At 49.4% G+C, this 15180-nt stretch overlaps 1 protein-coding gene and 1 pseudogene across 3 annotated transcripts in view; both read right to left on the bottom strand.

Moving 5' to 3' along the window:
* The window catches only part of LOC117224890 (uncharacterized), a 113739-nt gene that overhangs the window by 15783 nt on the left and 82776 nt on the right, over nucleotides 1-15180 (bottom strand). The window lies entirely within an intron of this gene.
* LOC143260468 (uncharacterized) lies at nucleotides 1961-2794 on the bottom strand (annotated as a pseudogene).

Genomic DNA, 15180 nt, shown 5'->3' with positions numbered 1-15180 from the left:
GATATTTTTACAGAAACGCTCGAAAATTCGTAAATTCCATTTAGAAACCATTCGGTCGTTTTGGGAACGTTTCATCCCAAAATCGGCGACCTTCCGGAAACGACACGAATCAAAGGAAGTTAAAAATTAAAATTTATAATTTTATTAGTTAAGCGTTCGTTATACGAACCGATCGAACGTATCGCGACGGTGAAACGTCCGCGATACGTTCGTGCCTTCGATCGCGACACAATTTTTATAGTTCACGCCGTGGAAGATACGTTCGATATTTTTACCGAAACACTCGAAAATTCGTAAATTCCATTTAGAAACCATTCGGTCGTTTTGGGAACGTTTCATCCTAAAATCGGCGACCTTCCGGAAACGATCATGAATCAAGAGGAAGTGCCGTAAGTATTTTAAATAAGACTTAAAATAATTCAACAGAAATTTGCCAATGGCTTCCTCCTCCATTACGCTGGTCCTGATTTATTCAGCTGGGACCGCGCGAAGCTAATGATTTTCATTTAATAACTAATCGAAAAGATGGATATTTACGAATGTCTGTTCGCCGTAGCTTCTCGGAAAATCCATTTCCTGTCAGATTCCGCCAGGGTACCTCTCACCCGGGACTGCGGCGTTACAGAGAAAGTTGCTGCCGGCGGAGCGCGGCAGACTCTTCGTTTATAATTAAATGGAAAATCAAATCTCGGGCCGCCGCGGTTAAAGTGCTTATCCGCGGATCCCGCGATGGAAAATCGTCCGCGCCGCGGATCCTCCGTCCCGAGGATCAAAGATAGATCGCGGCGCGTCGGTCTCGATCCCCCGTAGACACCGATAATCGGCGACGATCCAGAAGTTCCGGGGTCAGGCGGCGTCGTCCCCACAAACCCCTCTCGAGATAACCGGCCCGATCGAAACGGCTGGGAGATTAACCTACTTGAGAGAGTGTATGTATCTTCCCGTGTGTTTATGTAAACGCGTTGGGGTGAGTTTCACGGCTGAATACGCCCAGCCATGATCCTCGGCATGCTGTCGCCTCTGTATGCTCGTGTCACGCAATGCGTATTGACATATAACGAGCATACAGTCTGGCCGAACAGCGCAGCGGCGCGCGGGACAGGCCCCGTGTGCCTATGTGTTCCACGTCCGTGTCTCTGCGTCTATGACCATGGCTACGGCTGCGTAAGGACCGAATGCCAACGGCGCAGCGCCAGTCGAACCGTTCCACGTTCTCCAAGCGTTCGAGACTCATTTTCATATTTAGCCTCGCGTGACTCCGACCGGGGAACCGTAAGTGATAACTCTTCCCTTTCTACGCGATTATTTGAGTTACTTCATTGGGAACAGACCGGCCGAACTCCCGCGGACAGCAAACCGCTGTTATTCTTCGACGATCCCGGGGAACGCGTGATCGGGTTATCGGAAACCAGTTGGGATTCTGTTGGCTCTGAGATTTCTACTGTGCGCGGGCGAAGTTATTAGGGGGAGGGCGGAAAGTAATGTGTCGTTTCTTTTTTCTTTTTATATGGAATTTGTTGAAATTTTAGCCTCGAACAAAAATTAATCTATAGTTTACTTAGTACTAAGATACTAAGATATCGGTTTACATTTTCGCCGGTTCAGTCAGCGGGCAACGACGGTGATGTAAACTGTATATAGTAGATACCGCGATACATCATCACCGGTACCATTAGATATACATCGTACCCTGACTGTTTTGGGGTCCCAGCGTCACGTATACAGTGTGAAACGCGACAAATAAAACGTCTCTGATTGGTGGATAAGACGAACCCAAGAAGGGTATAAAAGAAGCGTTTTTTCTTACCGGACTCTCAGTAGAGTTTGGTCGCTCGATCGTTTTCGCCCATATACCTTCTCTCAATAAAGGAATAAAATAAAGTCTTTTTAAGAAAAGAATTAGAATCATATTAATTTTCATTCCATAATCCCAACAGAATTCAAGCAGATCAATTTTTAACTAGTTTTTAGTGTTCGATCGATGATCACCCTCGTTGTCAACAACCTTTTGCCATCTGGCGAGCGAATTTTCAATGCCGAATCGATAAAAATCGCTTGACTTTTTAGAAAAATATACGGAGATGGCATTTTCGGCATCGTCCAAGTTTTCACATTTTTTACCGCTTAGAAAATGTTGCAGCGATCGGAATAAATGGAAATCTGATGGCGCGATATCCGGCGGGTATGGTCGGCGAGACAATACCTCCCACCCTGATTCATTAATTTTATCCACGGTACGTCGCTGAAGCGATAAGTTGCATGCGGTGGATCGGTTAGCTTTGTTTTCTTCGGACAGATCATGCGGGAGCCAAACACCTGCTCTGCTTACTTTAACAATCTGCTGCGAATGTTCTTGGATGATCGACCAAGGTTGGTTAAGAGTGTTCGACAGTTCCTCAATTGTCTGACACGGATTTGCTTCCACTTCCGCCCTTAACATGTCATCGTCGAAAGTTGTTGGTCTTCCTGACCGATACGAGTCTCTCGGAAAGATCAAAATTACCGGATTTGAACTTAGAAAACCACCTTTGGCATTTTCGAACGTCTGATGCACTTGGATAAACATCGCAAACGTTTTCGGTAGCAACTGTTGCGTTGTTACCCTTGTGAAACTCAAAAAGCATACAATGCCGGATACGTAGCTCTTCTGGTATCTGGCTGGTCATTTCACCATAAGTAGCAAAAAAGATAATTTGAGTTTAATTATTTACGAGAAAACAAGTCACTCTAACCTTAAAATGTCTTTGGCGCGACTTGGAAGTACACGATGAGCTGATAAATGACAAACGAACATTACTGAAACGACATTACTTGTACAGAGCGACACTACTTTCCGGTCCCCCTAATACTATGATTACCCTAACTAGTAGTGCACGATTAAATTTACATCGATTCGGAGGACAGCGTGTAACTTAACGTGATAGACGTCGAACAGCGCTTACAGAGTATAACAACAGAACAGATTTATCATAAAAATTTCATACATGATCCACAAAGTACGAGTGTTATTCATTTCTTACAAAAAGGAAACAAAAAATTATAAAAATCTAGGAATAAAAGTAAATTGAGATGTACAAGGATCAAAAATGCTGATCAACGAAGCTGTAAAATAAATCATAGTGGTTCAAGGGACACCGTGATCAGCAAATAATAAACGTGCAACATAGAAAATTTCATTTTCAGAAATTATTGCCTAACCCTTCTAACAATTAACGCTAAACCTATCAAACCGATCAAAACGACCGTTTTCACCCATTCTGTTTCAAAGACGCTGCATGTGTTAGTTACATTCATATAAGTTCGTATAATAGATTCACTGTTAATAATCAATCTATAACAACAAGCTTATTTATGAACATAGTCTGATTTACATCGCGTTTGGATTCATCCTAATCAAAAAAATCTCAGCTATCCGTCGATGCCACAATTCCAAAGACAAGGCGTCCACTGCCGAAAATGAAAAATTTTCATTATTCCACGTCTGTTTCGTCGCTGATCGCGGTGTCCTTTGCGATGTAAATTTAACCGTGCACCACCGTGCGTCGACGGCACTACTCAGAACTGGTGGGACGTAATTCGAATTCGAGGTCGCAGAAAATAATTGAAAAGCCGGTCGTTCCTCGATAGAGCGATCAGCCGTCGCTGCGTTCGCGAGGTCCTGGCTCGGCCTAATGACAAATCCCGTAACCTCCGGGACCGGGAGTTAAGCGAGTGTAACTCGAGACCCGGCATGATCCCGTCCCATCCGGCTGCACCAAATAAGGATCGATAGCCGGGATGACATACGAGAATTCTTCCGTGTGCCTGGGCCACCTTTTGCTCCGGATGGTCTGTCGACAAATGGGACGCAGAAATCCCCGGAGGAGACGCGTGCGGTCGGCAGGGGCACGCTAGCCAGCTCTCGGGCGGCGCGGCGGCATCCACCTTCTCTCCGTCCCAACCCTTCACACACTCGGTGCTCCGTTTCGAACGGCCGCGCCGCGATAAATATTCATACTTGACGCGCGGCGACTTTCGCTCCGTAAATAGATTACGCGGCTGAACGGGAATGCCGGGACGCTCCCATGAATCCCTCGGGAGGGCGTCGGCGGCGGCGGAGGAGCTTGACCAGAATGCCCAGAGCCCGAAGGCGGCCAGAAGATAACGAATGGCCGCATCGGAGAATATTACTGGGAAACGGGGAAGTGGTTTGGCCGGCGTGAGCGCGAGAGGAAAGAACGGGTGTCCCGCCGCTGAACGCGCAAAGAGAACGCTCAAAGAGGAACGCTCTTGCTAGGTCTCCGAGGGAGAGATTTATCTATAGGCGGGGATCAGTCAATTGGCCGTTGAAGGCCAGGTCCCCGGTAGCGAGCCGTGTCAAAGGTATCTGCTTTTCCGCTACGACAATTCGCGTTCGCGGGTCTCGGCAAGTTGTCGTCGAGCGGCCCCGGTTCGAGGAGCGCGGCGGCGGCGGCGGCGGACCAGTTAAACGACGTAAAGGGGAATGTAAACCGAATTGTTAGATATAGTTGCAGAAGTACATCGAGAATGCGCAAACAATGTCGGCAAGATGGCTCCGAGAACGGGTCGGAAATAGTTTCGCCGACAGCGCGGAAGCAATTGAACGCGCTGTTCGAACGTTTGCGAAAACAAAAAAGAAACGAAAAAGAAACGGCGCTAAAACGGGAATAGTTGATATTTCGGAAGGCGGCTCCCCCGCGCGAGAAACCTCGCGGAACGCGGTTCTCGATCGGAGGAGCAACGAAATAGGGCCTGCGAAACCGCTATGCTTAACGGTCTCCGTCATCGCGGCCGTGCGCCGTTCCACGCACATGAACAAACTGAGAAAGCACTTGACGCCGGTGCACCGCGTTACGCAATCCAAAGTTACCGAAAAGGCGGTGTGCGCCGTGGTGGTTACGATACCAGCCGGTATATAACTTTCTTGCCGCTACTTCGTCCGCTCCGGCGAGGCTCGGCGCTCTCGACTGATCCCACGCGTTCCTAAATTACCAATAACACGCTTCCTGTTCTACGCTCCGTCCTAATCGGCGTGGACCGATATCGGGTAATTAACTGGAACCAACTCCGATCCCAACCGTCGGTGAAAAAGTTGTCCGCGTACCGTGCCGCGCGTACTGTCCACCCGACGGTGTTGTCGCAGTTTCCGCGAACGCGGGAATATCGCGGCGAATCAATCGACTTGCGAACAATTAGCGAAGCGCTAATAATGTCGGGACTAAGATACAGTAGACCACGAAAACGCGATAAGTTTTTTAAAGCTAAGGGACTAAGGGGCTCGAATTTTATTCAGATGATAGCTCTAGTCTAATTTTTTTCTAATTTTGCTATTACTTGGAACGACAAACAGAATAAAGAAACTCTCGTTTTTTAATTTTTTCGTGCGAGCCTTTAACGAAAACTTAAAAAATGCCTCTCGTAGATCTCGGTAATTTATATGCTTGTGGAAAATTTGATTGAAATTGGTTAACCGAGAGTCGAACTACAAACATCGAAAGATTTTGAAAAAAATCTTCTCGTTAAAAAACGAAAGTTCTTTACTTTCTTCTGTCATTCCAAATAATAGCAAAATTTAAAAAAGACATTTTGATCATTGCCTAGTACACTAGTCCCGCTGTCATCTGAAAAAAGATTCAAATCCCTTAGTCCAGTCTTAAAAAAGTTATTGCGTTTCAAATGTTGTACTTTTACGGGCCACCGAAGGAAACCTTGTCCACGTTTCCAATTAAATACTCATATACTAAGCGTAAATCGGCACGTAAACGTAACGTAATTCTAGACAGTAAAATACGATCTCTCATACGCTTCGACGATCTTTTATAATCTCCGTTGCACGCGTGCAACCGCTTGCAAATACGGAAAAACATGCGCGCGCGCGCGAGAACCGAGTCGAATCGTTCGAATCGAGGAAAGCAACGTTTTCGTTCGGCGAAAGAGCCCGCAGATGGAACGAGATCTCCAGAAAGTTCGTTGCAGCGGAACTCTCTGCAGGAGGTTTGTTACCGTCGAATATACCGGGATCGATTCGGTAGAACGGGGCCGCGTCGGAACGAGCCACCCGGTACGTGATTCCTCCGACGCCCTCCCACGCCGTTCACGCGCGCCTCGGCGCTCGTGGAACGGCAACTCCCTCGTGAATTTTTTTAATCCGATTCGCCGGCGCGTTTGCGTGGCTGCCGCGTTGTTTTCCGCCCCCGCAGCCCCGACCCCCGTCCCGCAACCCGACCGTTCGTTTAAAATGCAAACTCGTGGTCCGCGGGGTTTTAAAACACCCGCTATACCTGGATTTCGTTGCGCCGCAAACTTGGCCCGTCCCGTGCCTCATACGGATTTATGGCACCACTGACGTGCTTCTATTCTAGAGCTCATCGCCGAGAGATTTTCCGGCGTGCTACTCCTTTTCCTATCCACCCGCGCCTGGAACCGGCTGTTTTCAAAATCGCGTCTTTACGGGCTTTCTCGGAAGGAGAGCCGGCCGGCCGTGGAATTTTCGATTAAAAATACCTTAACTCCTCTCGCCGGCCCCCTCCACACACATTTTTCTAACCGGGCTCTCGTCGAACCCTCTCGCGACCGAGCCGTACACGTTAACGTTCACAACTGCCGATCTCCGGGATCAGCGGCGACTTTGACCCATTATCCGCCGCGATTCAGAAAATACGAAAGAGAAAAGAATTAAATCGAGGTTATTAGTTTACAAAATTATTATTACATATAATTATATTATATTATTATATTTAATAATAATTATTGTTATATTATTATATTTAATAATAATTATTACTATATATAATTATATTATATTAGTATATTTAATAATAATTATTACCATATATAATTATATTATATTATTATATTTAATAATAATTATTACTATATATAATTATATTATATTATTATATTTAATAATAATTATTACCATATATAATTATATTATATTATTATATTTAATAACAATTATTACCATATATAATTATATTATATTATTATATTTAATAATAATTATTACCATATATAATTATATTATATTATTATATTTAATAACAATTATTACCATATATAATTATATTATATTATTATATTTAATAATAATTATTACTATATATAATTATATTATATTATTATATTTAATAACAATTATTACCATATATAATTATATTATATTATTATATTTAATAATAATTATTGTTATATATAATTAATATTATATTAGTTTACGAACCTTGTTATTAGGTTACTATGATTCGAAACTGTGAATGTCTGGCATTTTCGATGCTATTGAAAATGGGTACTTTGTACGTTTTACGGCCTTGTCCGTTTTTCAGGTAAGACGGCCCTTGCGGCCCATCCGCAGGGCACGTGAGCGCTAAACGCGCGTCGACTCGAGTCGAGCAAATTTTGACTCGAAAGCCCGTTACACGCGGTGTGAGAACGGATTGGTTATTTATGACCACCAAGGATTTTCCGACCCACAGTTTGCGTGTCTTCCGCGGTTTTTTTAGTTAGTCGTCTGTGAGCAGCTTACGCGTACGCTCGTTGTCTCTAAGCTCTTGCGAGCAAGCCTGTATATTAGATCTTGTGTTTCCGTGAGTTCAATAAATATACTTTTACCTAAAACTCTGCCTTTAATTATTTGCAAGCAAATAATCAACAGAAACAAAACAGTTTATTCTTAATACTTTTCATGAAGCACCTGATATGTCCTCGCTGTTTTAACGCTAAACCTACCGCGGTCAAAGTGACCGCTTTCTTATTTTGCAATTCTGCAAAGTTCCGAGACTCTTTCCTGGAAAACGCTTGAATAAGTTATATTATTGGAGCAAGTTTTATAATAAAAGCTCTACAAATCCCAAATAAATTCGGTCTTCTCACTTTTGTGAAGCAGTACATGCCAGTTAGTATTACTGCTTGGTAGGTTTAGTGTTAAACATTTTTTTTCTATAAGCAATACAGGTCTCCTTGATCGTTTATTTAGCAGTGTATATTTTTTATTCGATATTTTATTTATCCATCGAATATATACCGGAAGTTATCCATTAGTTATACAATTACAAAGAAAAAGAAAAGGTTTGGAATGATTTGATATAGAATTAACACTAAATCTACCGCGGTCAAAGTGGCTGTTTTCTTATTTTGCAATTCTGCAAAGTTCCGGGACTCTTTCGTGGAAAACGCTTGAATAAGTTATATTATCGGAGCAAGTTTTATAATAAAAACTTTACAAATCCCAAATAAATTCGGTCTTCTCACTTTTGTGAAGCAGTACATGCCAGTTAGTATTACTGCTTGGTAGGTTCAGTGTTAATGCCTGTATTACATTGGCGGATAATGGGTGAACTATACATTTTTTGAACGTGTTACAGCTGTCATCGGTACTTTTGCGTCGCCGTGGAATAGTCAAGAGCATCCTTATCACAGTTATTTATTAACCCTTTGCACTCGAAACAGATTTGGAGTCGAATTAAAATTACGCTGCTCGAAGATTTTATAGGAACTGATGAAGATAAATGATCTTGCAATTATACAATAATTACAAAATAACGCATTTTACGCGATTACCTTATACCACTAAGAAAAAGAATAATTAAAAAGAGATGCCACTATGAACATATTATGCCGCCGATTCGGCGACATCCGAGTGCAATTTAACCCTTTAAACAAGGCAGATCTACAAGAATCTGCAGAAAGAAAAGCGACCTCCTTCCCACAGCGATGCTCCGAACGCGCAGCAAGCGGAGGCCGAGCGGAATGACGAGCACCGTTCGAAAGTTTTCATCAAAGCCGAGCATCAAATTTGAGTTATAAATACATTCGCACGCTTGTACGCGGCCATGGTAATGGCAACCTTCGCTAGGTTTCACGTTCGGCGGCTCGAGAGATCCGGCTTACATCCCCGGACGGTCGTTCGCGGGAAAGCGTCTACGCCGACATTTGCGATATATTCCGGAGCGTTGAAAATCTTGTTAAAACTGAATTAACCGGGGCTCGCCTACACCCCGATGACGCAACGCAGCGGCGTCTGACGTCAAAAATCGGGAAGCGTTCTGAAAATAAACGCGTCGTTGGGACGCGTCTCGTCGCGTCGCGTTGCGTCGCGGGCTGTCCTGGCACGCAGAGACGTGGACGTTGGATCTAGGCGACGCGATTCGAGGCAAGGCGAAGCGAGACGAGGCGAGGCGAGTCGAGGCGAAACGAGGCGATACAGGACGGGGATCTAACGGCTCGTCGTAGTCATTGAAACAGAGTCCCGAGGTGGCGGCGTGTCATTGCATAACAACGATACTAGGAAGTGCCGCGAAAGTGGCACGGTATCATTGCGACCGGCCGTTAAATATTCTCAACGAGGTCGGATTACTTCCATTACGCGAAGGAACGGCAACTAGAGGCTGGCAGGAACGAGCCCGCCGCCGGAGCGGTTGCGCTCGTCTTTGGGCGCTTAGGCATTGGAACGCGATACGCCTCAATCTATCGGAAGGACCGCCGCCGCCGCCGCCGCCGCCGAGTATCAGGCGTTTGTTTTTCGGGCTCCTTTCTTCTGGGAGCCGGCCGGCCCGGCCGGCCGGAGAGAGCACGGTCGGGCCGTGTCTCGGCTCGCGGTCCCGTGTGATTGGGTTAGTTTTGGTTTGTTGGGACAGGACACTGCGAGAGCCGGGCCACCCAGTAGCCGTTTAGATAAATGACCCGGCCCCCGTTGAGTGCTGCGGGACGCCCCGGTTAGGGGAACGAGGACCGCGAAGGGAGGGAAGCGTGTACCGTGCGAGCGAAACGGACGCGGTGGTAACGCACTAGGAAAAGGAGAAAGACTGACACGGTTGTAAACAGAGAGGTGGTGGCCGCGCGCGGCGGCTGGGAAGAGGCCAGGGCAGCCTCCGCTGGAACACCGAGGTCATACTCGCCGCAGACATAAAAAGTGTTTGGGTTTCGGTGACGGAACAAAGAGTCTCTCAGCCGCGGGATCCTCCTTTCACGTTCTCGTTTATTTGACGAGCCTCTCCTTCGCCCTCCCGGCCGCCGATATTTGTTGATCTTGCCTTCGGAATCTACCGACGTCTGCCGCCGATAACTTCTCTCCCACCTCCGGGCCCCCGCGGCCCCCGCGCCGGCCCCCCACCATCGTCGCCGCCGCCGCCGCCGTCTCTGGCCCGACCTCATCCTACAGCAGTCGATTCTTTCCGGGAAATTCAGCGAGACTATCGCCGTTCGAAAACCGTCCGTTGAAACTTCTCTCGCTCCTCCACGGAGAAAGCTCGTTCGCACGGGGCGGATTTTTTCGAGCCGCTCGAACTCGCCGATCTTATTTCTCGCGGCGGTGTTTCTTTTACGAGGTGATCGGACCAACTCCGGGATATCGACTTTCCTCCGGGCTCATGCCACTTACAGAACCCTCGGACTCTCGAGAGCGTTCGCAAACCGCTGGAACTTCGAGGAATTTTCTCGTAAACCGGCCCGGCTACGAGGAAACGCTCTCCGCGTTATTCCTGAAATTGCTTCCTTCGTTAATCAGACGCCTTTTGGCGAGAACGAGTCATCTTAGAAATACAGCTCTGGGGTGGGGGGGGGGGTTGGTTGCCTGTTTTCGATCGATCCCTCGTTAACGTTTCACACGTGTCTCTGTATGTGTGTGTGTGTGTGTGTGTGTGTGTGTGTCTTCCTTCCGAGCCAAAAATTAATCCCGATGTCACGCGGGCCAATAATAAATAATCCTTCCGCTGCCTCTGCCACGAAGGCGGCCTGGCTCCTCGCGTACCGATCGATTCGAAATTAGCGGCACCAGTCGGATGTGTGTGTTCCGCGGCGATTCGAACTCTCGCAGGAAATCATTACGGCCCGTTAATCCGACCGTAGAGTCCCCGGCATTTTTCGCAGCCGGTCGTACATATGAGTAACTCCTGTTTTATTTATAGCTGAACGCGCTTCGTTACCTTTCCGTCCGATTATCGATCCTCCAGACGCTAGATACTCGACATACTTCGCCGCTCTCTTTCTCTTTTCTCCTCCACCCTCCTGCCCCCCGCCCCCCACGCCGCCGCTCTTCCCGTCCCCGGCCGCTACTTACGGTATTACTTAACATTTTACCGCGTCGCCCGAAACGGCAAAAAAAAAGCCACGAATTCTTTCCTGTCGTCCAGCCCGTGGTACACGATCCGTCCGCCTCCCCCCCCTCCCCCCGCCCCTCTCCGTCGCGCTCAGAAAACACGACGAAAAAGCAGCTCTCGCGCCAGGCTCGGATTTACCGGCGGTTCCCATGGATTTTTTGCGCGTCGCCTCCGCTCGAGCCGCAAATCGCGTGGCTTTATCGAGAGCAAGGCCATCCTGGTCGACACCTCCTCGCGTTCGCCGGGTACTTAGGAAGCCCCCGAGCGACGCGGATCCCTTTGCTCCTCGGCAAGTCGTCGGCTTTTCTTTTTTCCAGCGTGGAGACTCTAAGCGGCGGCGGCGGCGGCTTCGGCGTTCGCGGCGGCCGCGGCGGCGGCGGCAGTCCAGACACCCTGTGAAGCACCTCTTCCGGCTTCCCGCCTGTTAACCGTCGCTCGAACGCAAGTAGTTCTCAAATCGCTAACGACCAGGCGCGCGAATCGATAAAGGACTATTCGACGGCGGGCAAGGCGGCGACCTGGAATCCAACGTCCCGTGACCGGAAACCGATCGTGTCGGCCGTACTAGCGAGCCAATCATCCGAAAAGCCGCGTCCGGCATGTCTGCAACACCGATCCCGGAAAACCGGAACCTCCAGCTACTCCCACTACGCCAGACTGCCCCGCCCTACGTCCGCGCCGCTATCAAGATACCGCATGAACGTATTCCGGCCTGTCCGCGTTCATTATCGACGCGCCGGACGTTTTACGGCACTTCTCTACCCGCGCGCAACGGATTGATTTCGAGATTTATGACCGGTCGGGTTTCGACCGGCCGCTCCGCGCCGCGCCGCGCCGCGCCGCGCCGCGCCGTGCCGGCCGGCCTGCCGCCGCCACGGTCTTGGGACGATCGTTGTCAATTGGTCGCGGCCGAGGACGGCCACCGGAGCAGAATGGTGTTGCGGAATGAAAGTTGGGAAAAGTTGTTCCCTGATTGGCTGAAAGTTTACGGGCCCGTTAACTTTTTCCATTAGAAGTCGCGGAACAACGAGACCGCGCGCGCTCGCGGGCCGGTTACGTGAACTTTTTGCGATCACGCGAATAGGATTACCCTTCCGTTAACACGTTCGCCCCTTCTATGATCGATCTTCCACGAGATCCATCCGTTCTGGGTGTTAACCCTTAGCGGACGAGAGGCGACTCTCGGTCGCCACGGCGTTTAGCGCGGCAGGACGAATGGCGAGCGAGAGGCGACGATCGGTGTTTATGTTAGATATTTGCGAAAATCGCCTCGTTCTGCTACCTGACTCGGCCGAAAAAGTCGTCGTCCGCTAAGGGTTAACCTTTAGCGGTCGGAGCCATTTCACCTCGAAATTCGAAATACTTTTTCCAACCTATAGCATTTCCATTTTATAGAACCCAGTGCATCTTATACATGTGAAATTGAATTTTTTGACGCGTGCAACAACTGCACATTTTACAGTATTTCTAATACAAACAAATTTGACGTTAAAATTACTTCGAAACGTGATAACAACAATTTTCAATGACGCCTTACAGTCGCCGCTCGAGTTCAAAGGGTTAAAGCACAGCCGTTAACCCGCCGTCCGGTCCGAAATCAGGCTGCGAACGCGAGATTCGGGTCAGAAGGTCGCGGCGTGTGTCCACGGAAAGTCGCCGGTTCGAATTGTAAATCAAGCCGTCCGCCTCGGATGCGAGATTAAAAAGCGTGTCCCATTCGACGTTCCGGCCCGAGCCGAAGGTAGACCGGCGGCGGCAAGCGGCGTCGGCAAGATCAATCTTCTTGCAACATGACTTAGCATATTGAAATGAGCTAGGGCCGCCGCGACGGCGGCGGCAACGGCGGCGGCGGTTCACCGCCGGTTTTATCTAGCTCCTCTATCCCCGGTTTCCGGTGAAGTAACGTCGATTATAATTGCGCCGCGGAAGGACTTTCGTCCGCGAGCCGGCGCAACCTATGCACGTAATCCCCGTGTATTAATAACGTGTCGCGAACGACGTCCGTCGAATCTGTACGAGAGCGGGAAGGTCCACGGATAAGGATAAAAGACGGCGGTTGTCCCCACGTGCGTGATTGGTACCGGGCGTACGTAACGACGCGGCTCGGCTCGGCGCGACTCGGCGCGGCGCGGCTCGGTGTATTTACAGTGCCCGTCCTTGGCGAATCACGACACCGACGTCGCGCGGCGCACGCACACACCGGACACGCGCGCACACGTACGCCGGGAAAGGGAGGTTGATCCGCCGTCGAAGAGTCCCGACAGCGAAACTAAACCGAATAAATTATTACGCAGGCTCCTCCGTCGTCGTCGTCGTCGTCGTCGTCGTCGTCGTCGCCGTCTCTCACCCTCCTACGGGCCGAGGATGGATGCCCCCCTGCAGTTAACCGTCGAGCGCGGGCCGCCCTCCGGGCACAAAGATTCATATCTGACTCGAAGCCTTGCAAGGCTTCCCTCAGCCACGGCTTCAAACGGGACCCCTGAGCCCGGAGCGGGACAGGATTCGGACAATAGTTCTCCCGTCCACGTTCCGGACAAAACTTCGGCATCCTCTGACTCCCTCTCCGTGCCGAGAGCCGAGAGCCGAGAGAGCCGCGCGGCGAGGCGTCCCTCTCGCTCTTCCACCCGTACCGGGTGTCCCATTCCCTCGTGGCGGGTCAAAGTCGCCTGCGGTGCCCGAGAGAGCCACGGGGGGAAGGAGAACAGAGAAGGACGGGCAGAGGCGCGCGGCCAATGAGACCGACGGAGACGGAGTCTGCGTCAAACTGGAAGCCAGCAGAGATACGGTGTGGGACCGTGCACGGGCCGAACAGAGACCGAGAGGGAGAGCGAGGGCACGGGTCGGAGCAGGAGAGAGAGAAAAGTGAACGCGTGGGACGAGGAGGTATACCCGGCCGATCGCGCGGTGTTGGAGTCAACGGTGGGAAGGGTAAGGGTGAGATTGAGGAGCAGGAGCAGGGGGAGGAGGAATCTCCGGAGATTCCATGCATGGAGAACCGTGGAGCGGGCCAGACCAGGCTTGTTGGTTGCACGGAAGGCAGCTGCCAGCCGGCTTACCGCCGGCGCGCATTATACCGGACGGTGGAGCGAGCGAGACCCGTCGCCGCCGCGCGCGCGCGCGCGAAAGAGAGAGAGAGTGAGAGTGAGAGAGAGAGACGCGGCAACCAGGGGGGCAGAACGGGAACGAAGAAAGAGGTAGCGCGTGCAGAGACCCGCCTGGGGAGGGGAGCGGGACGCGGACTCTGCCTGCCTGCCTGCCTGCCCGGCTATCCCGTAAAGATCAGCGCTAAAAAGTACACGATAGAACCGCGGCCGAGCCGAACGACTCGCCGACCAACAACCGAAATAACAAAAAAAAAAAGGAAAGGAAACGAATATGTGGAATCACTGACGGGGGACCGCGGCTAACTGCTACCGAATCCGGTAGCGTTTTCGTACTGATTTCGGCCGATACGCCGAACCCGATGGAGCTGAAACTCTCCGCTTCCTTTTTCCTTTTTTTCCTTTTTTTTTACATTCGAGTGGCACCATGCAGCGCTGCGAAACTTTTCGACGCTGACGAGACGCGAACCGAGCATCCACGTTTCAAAAATTTTCCACCGCGATTGATACGCTTCTGTGCTCGACCCGGGCTAATACTGGACAAAAATGAAATCCGGGGAAATTTCCTTTCGATCATGTACATCGCTCTTTTACAACGAACGAATAACGCGCGGGGTTGCTACCTTGCGTAATTGCTACTTCTTCCGACGATAATAATGTCTCCCTAACTGACGCTCAGATTGTCCACACGAAGAGAGAAGATACGATTATTTTATTATTCGAGAGTATTTTTTATTATTCGGTTCGTTTTCATCGTTACGAATTGTCAACGACTATAGAAACCAGCTGCAAACCTCGAATAATCATATCCCCTCTTCCCAAATTGTCCAGTTTTGTTTGCACAATCTGAACGTCAGTTAGGGAGACATTACTGTAATATGCGTAGAATTGTTGGCAGAATCGCCTCGAAAGTACATACGAATGCCTGTCCCATAGTGGGGGAAGAATACCGACGTTTCGATACTAATATCAATTTCCCATGA

This window comes from Megalopta genalis, chromosome 13 (genome assembly GCF_051020955.1).
Source record: "Megalopta genalis isolate 19385.01 chromosome 13, iyMegGena1_principal, whole genome shotgun sequence".
NCBI classification, from domain to species: Eukaryota; Metazoa; Arthropoda; class Insecta; order Hymenoptera; family Halictidae; genus Megalopta; species Megalopta genalis.
This window is presented reverse-complemented; position numbering and strand designations above follow the sequence as displayed.